We start from the raw sequence: 6,210 nt of genomic DNA on the forward strand, positions 1-6,210 counted from the left end.
GGGCTGGAGTGTTTCCCATTTGCAGACACTATTTGTGTCCTGTTGACCAAGTAGGACTTGAACCACAATAAGCCTGTATAATGAATGCCAAATACATGCTGGAAACGGTGAAGTAACATATCGTGGTCTTTTGTGTCAAATGCTGCAGACAAAATCAAGGAGGATGAGGACTGTAATCTTTCCGCTATCCAAATCAGAGAGAATGTCATTAACTACTTTTAGAAGAGTAGTTTCAGTACTGTGGCAAGGGCGATATGCAGATTGTACATGGCTAAAAAGACTGTTTGAATTCAGATGAGATACAAGCTGGGATAGAACAACCTTTTCTAAGATTTTTTATATGAATGAAGATTAGAAACTGGGCTGTAATTCTTTAAATTGTTATGGTCGAGTGTTGGTTTCTTCAGCAGAGGCTTTACAATGGCAGTTTTGAAAAATGATGGGAATTCCCCAGATGAAAGATATTAATAACATCAGTTAGTGAAGGCAATACTGGATCTAAGCACTCAAGCAGAAGTGATTTTGGAATTGGATCAAATTCACATGACTGGTGTACTCTTCATCACGATTGTACATAATAAATCCATAGAGACAGGTTCAAATGCTGCTGATGGTTGCCGCTGAAATTCTGTATCCCAACTGTATGGTGATGACGAATCAATTGAACTTGTGTTGACCAGTTTATCTCTAATGGTTTGTGCTTTGCCCCGGAAGAAATTTGCAAACAAATCCGGAAGGTCGACTAGAAAGAAGGTAGTTGGAAGTGGTGTACATTTATTCCTTGACATTAGCTTGTTAGTAATCTCGAAGAACTCTTTGCAGCTGGTACTTTCCATGATCTTAGTAGTGTAGTAGGCTGATTTCGGTGCATAGACTTTGTTTGTGACGTTCTTCTAAGAAAGATTGGTTATTATAACATTTAATCTATAATCAATTTGGTCCCATCAAAGCAAAAATGATATGCACTTTGTGTGATTTCTGAAGAGGTGCATTAATCACACAGCACCAGTAAATAATATTTTCACAAATCGTATTTTTCACACTAATGTAATGTGCCAATTTAATATTTATGATTTTTCTCAGATTTCTTCATAGAACATCCCTAGATATTTCAAGGTAGCACTTCTTCTGCATATAGCTTCAGTTGTGTATATAGTCATTTTGAAACATTATTTACCCAACTAGTGTACATCAAAATGGCTACATACCCTACCATCCTTAATCCTTTATATAGCCTCAGCCAAAATAGCATTATACCTGACAATCAGGTACCTTAAAATGGCTATATTCATGACCTTCGTGTATATCGTTGACTGTCCTGACTTCATGCCCATCCTTAGTAGGAATAATGACTCTAATGTAAAACTAACGAGAATGAAATTTTTCATTTAAATAATTTGATATAAGAGGAAAATTTCTTTGTTATACACTAGCATGACAAAAAGTCTTTTAAAAATACACTACATCTGTAAATAGAATAATATTTTCAAAAGTCTGAAAGACAAAAAATATATGAAAAGCATAATTTTCTTTGTTAACTTTGTCGTCATTATATGCATTTGAAAGAAATTAAGTATATTACAGATGCAAATATTAATAATTCAATTTTTGGTAAAACTAGTTAGCAAAAAATTTGGAGAGTTTTTAAACATTTATCAACACTGAATAAACTAAGCAGATATATCTGAATACTTTCTATTGTGATTTTAATAGTTTCAGGCAATATTATAAGCGTCACAATTTATGTTACGGGCACAAACCATAGCAGATCGATTATTTTTTTTCTTCTTTTTTTTCTTTTTCTCAATGATATATCACATGGTCCGAATCAGCCTGGGATTTGGGCTGAATTAGTCTGCCTGAACCATGATAATCTTCACGGTTATTAATTATTCGTTTCACTAGCACATACGTTCAACACTAAAAGTGACACGTGATAAGTTTATTTATTATTATGTTTCACCTTTGACCGCGGTTCACGAATCATCCTACTTTTGTTGAACACAGTCGATCGACAATACACCTGACACTGCTGTAAAACAATCTACTTAACCAAATAAAATTGATAACTACAAACCTTGAAAACTTGATAGCCCAGTTATTATAAATAAATAAATAAATGAAAATAAATAGCAGTTAAGTTATAGCAGACGACGTTGAGTGTTGAGAACGCCATACACAGACTGGTCTTATATCAAACTTACATATGGGTGGTATTGACGGTCGATGTGTCCTTATCGCCGCCATTTAGGAAACCTACCAATCTCAAAACTTATTGAGCAGTGACATCAGTATCCTGCCAATGGTCTTTAAAGTTTCTTCCTTGATGATTTGGATTATTTTACATTTGGAAGCTTCGCTCAACGAGAACATACAACGTTATAACTTCCTCACTTCCCGTTACTAATAACTGCTCCATTACAAAAAATTCTAACTCAGTTGCGGTCAAAGATGAAAGGTCATTTGGCAGACCTAACTTCCGAGAGGAAAACAATTGTTTCTTTGTCACGTGGAGGGCCATGACGTAGGAAGTCATATGAAATTTGCTATGACAATTATAAGCTTAACTTTAAATAAGTGTGAAAAACAGGCTGACAACATGTACAGAATTTTCCGAATCATACAGCTGTTTCGTCATAGTTGTGGAGAAATACGGACGTATATGTCTCAGGATAAACCAAAGTGAATTTTTTGTTTTGTTTTTCTTTATTTTTTCTTCTTGTTGTTGCTCGAAATGACATTAAATAAACTGTAAAATCTTGCATTTATACCCTAATTTTCATAGGTTTTATAAATCGAATATATTGCAAACCGAGAGATAAGGCACAGGAGTCAGACGTTTTGTCAATAAAATACGGCGAAATCTCTGACAACATGAATTTACCTTATCGGTTATATAAATGAACACATTTATATAACCGATAAGGTGATTTCATGTTATCAGAGATTTCGCCGTACTTTATTGTTAAAACGTCAGACTCCTGTGGATAAAGGGAGGCAAAATACAATAAAATAATAAAATTCAGTAGGTTTTTTAATGAGCTATTTATACCGAGTTTCCTATCATTTGTCAAGAAATTCACGCTGTCTTCATGAAATGCGGACAAAAGAGCGGATAGCCTGGACATAGTTCAATAGTATGTATTTACCGTGGAGAAAGTGAAGGAAAGTCGTGGATAGGTATTTGTTGAAGTCAGCACCTGCCTTAGCAAATGCGGGCCTGATTTGGATCATTTTTAAGGGGCCCCTGGATTTACGCGCGTGGCCCCCTGTGAATACGGCATATGGAAATAAACTTTTAAACAAGTTGAATGTGATACTGAACTTAAAATTCTCTTCCATCACTTTAAAATTACTTTCTCTCTTTTGATATATTTTTTACTAACGCGCGGAGCCCATGTGAGTGCGGGGTCATATTGGGCCAAATCGGCCTAAGGCCGGCCCTAGTTGAAGTGTGTCAAGAGCAGCAGAGGGGGCGAACAGACCACTTGGCTGAAATGTCATTTGCTTAAAATAAAAGCTTCCTCCGAAATAAAAAAATAAGGCCACTGACGCTAAACCAAAGCGTTTAACTTTACCGAGAGTTTCTGTAATTGGATTACTTTATTTTTGTCGAAATTTGTGTTTACCCACCGGACGTCTCATTGAGGTCCCGCCCCCTCTGCTGCTATTAACCAAATATTTTATCAAGTCCAATACGATATCTTGTTCTAGGATCATGCAAATTTATTGTTATAAACCCGTACTGGATTGATTGTGCTCGTGAAAAGAAATTTCTGAATTTAATTATATCCATGTCACCGCTACACCAAATTTGATGAATATTTCGCAACGTATGCTTATCGACTCCATTAAACATAACTAAAATATTACAGTTATCTCTGATCACTTTTGGTATTTGTGTGTATCGCTGAGTAACATAAATCACATCAGTAGTGAATGGGGTCACCCTAGCGTCAAGGGGAATTAGCATTACAGAACCCCTTGGGTCACTCTAGCGTCAAGGGAAATTTAACATGGGGAAAAAGTCTTGGGTCACTCTAGCGTCAAGGGAAATTGAACATGGGGAATAGAGTTTGGGCTTGTCTAGGGACAAGGGGAATTGAACATGGGGAATAGAGTTTGGGTCTGTCTAGGGACAAGGAGAATTTAACATGGGATTTAAAAAAAAAAAAAAAAAATTAAAAAAGGGTAGGCAATCGAAAGTCAATCTCTTTTCGAGACCTATGAGTGGCCCTGAAAAGGGCCTTTGGGTTTATGTTAATGTATCCATTAACATAAAGGGCACCGCATTGGTCTTCTTCTTGTCCTTAGGCTGCGTCTCACTGTTGGCCCGTAAATCAGCACTCTTTTGAGGCATCCTTGTCTTTCTAAGTAGATCCTACGTATCCACAGACTGGTGTCTGTCCTGTGGACAAGGGTCCACTTGGATCGGACATACATGAGCATGTCCGTCCTAAACATCATTGAAGACACAAGGGTGGATGATTCAACTGTGGTCCACATCTTGAGGCGACGAGAACAGGTGAATCAATGCAGTGAATTGCGCTTATTTATAGGTAGAGGAAGGATTGAAACGGATTGAGTTCATTCACCAATCCAAACACGCGTTACAAAATTCAGTCAGCCCGCATCCAATCCGAAGAGAACAGTCTGTGACGTCACGTGGTCTATATAGATTCGCTAGCGCCTGTGTGTAGTCAATCTATGCGAGACAGTGATTCAACATGACGGAAACTCAGAAAACGATTCATTGGGGTGCACCAGCAGTGGAGACCACCCAAGGGAACCCGGACTTACTTTCAGAAGAGGTACATTGGGATTTTGTGGATTTTCTTACCTCGCAAGAATTTGTTCCGGAACCTTCGTTGCCTTCTTCATTACCGCAAGTGGAGAATTTTAGACAGAGACAGAAAGAAGAATTGGAGAAATTTATACAACGACAAAAGGAAGCGGAACAAGCTTTTCTCCTACAGCAACAGCAGCAAGAAGAAGAGGTAAGAAAAAAACAAGAAGAAGAAGAAGAAGTAGCAGCAAAGAAACAAGAGGGTGAAAATCAAACGGTCACGGTACTGTTGGACATTTTAGCGGAGTTAAGAAGTCTGAAACAAATGTATCAGACTTCTTTATTACGACCAAAGAGAATACGACCTTCCCGAGCTAAACACGTCAACCCTGTGACTAAGCCTACCGTACCACCCTTAGTGATTTCAACCAAATCATCATCATCATCAACATTACGCAGTCCAGGAGTAGGCCTCGGCCGTGGCAAAGGCTTAAGGCAGTTAAAGTTGATTGCTTAAACTCACCCCTACACCATAAAAACCAAAGGCCCTTTTCAGGGCCACCCACGTCTCTCGAAAAGAAATACAATTTCAATTGCCAATAACTCAAAAAAAACCAAACCATTTTACCCCTATAGTACGTGTATATGAGTGCGTGAGTGTACGTTCTTATTTTAAAATCAAAACTCAAAGACACTTACCTTATATAATTAATGTATTGTTTTATCCATAGTTACAATTCAATTCACAATTAACAACAGAGCACTTTAAAAAGTTCATAAACTTCTTCTGTCTCATTTTTTAGTCTCTCTGTTTTTTAAATTTCTTCACCCTCTCATTCTTTTCCTCTTCTTCCTTCTCACTTTCTTCCCTTCTTCTTTTCTTCTCCTGTTTCTTTTTCTTTACCTGGCTGCTTTCTTCCTCTGAAGAATCCCTCTCTTCCTCTGAAGAATCCCTCTTTTCTTCTGACTCCTCTTGTTTCTTTTTTGGGCAATCTGGAGACCAATGTCCTTTTTCTTGACAATAATAACAGGTATCTTGACTTTTGTCTTTTCTAGCCCCTTTTTTTCTCTTTTGACGGTCTGGACACTCTGAAGACCAATGCCCTTTCTTCTGACAGATATAGCAAGTATCTTGACTTTTATCTCGAAAGGAAGAAGAGTAGTCCGTCGGCTGGTCTGAAGAGAATTTTCTAATGACCCCTCGCAAAGCTCTGATGAAACGTTCCATCTGGGTAGTCTCTTCCATCGTTGTGCTCGGTTTGAGAGTGAAATGAATAGTGAAAGGACAAGACACACACCCTTTTATATACGCTGGTCTGCCATGACTATAAATTAGTTTATGGTGTTTAAACTTGAGTCATTTGACGTCTTGCACTCAAGATGAAACGATCCAATTCATTTGAGAAGAAAGAAGAAGAAGAAAG

At 37.6% G+C, this 6,210-nt stretch overlaps 1 protein-coding gene across 2 annotated transcripts in view; it reads right to left on the reverse strand.

Annotated features, from left to right (window-relative positions):
• LOC149780972 (solute carrier family 49 member 4-like) overlaps positions 1-2,445 on the reverse strand; it is an 89,995-nt gene extending 87,550 nt beyond the window's left edge. For both annotated transcript variants that reach the window (XM_089938084.1, XM_089938086.1), the window contains exon 1: positions 2,205-2,445. The gene's annotated coding sequence lies outside the window, so the exon portion shown is untranslated. The remainder of the gene's footprint in view (positions 1-2,204) is intronic.
• Positions 2,446-6,210: the final 3,765 nt, after the last annotated feature.

Source organism: Sinohyriopsis cumingii, chromosome 16 (assembly GCF_028554795.1).
Source record: "Sinohyriopsis cumingii isolate HCF-2022 chromosome 16, ASM2855479v2, whole genome shotgun sequence".
NCBI lineage: Eukaryota > Metazoa > Mollusca > Bivalvia > Unionida > Unionidae > Sinohyriopsis > Sinohyriopsis cumingii.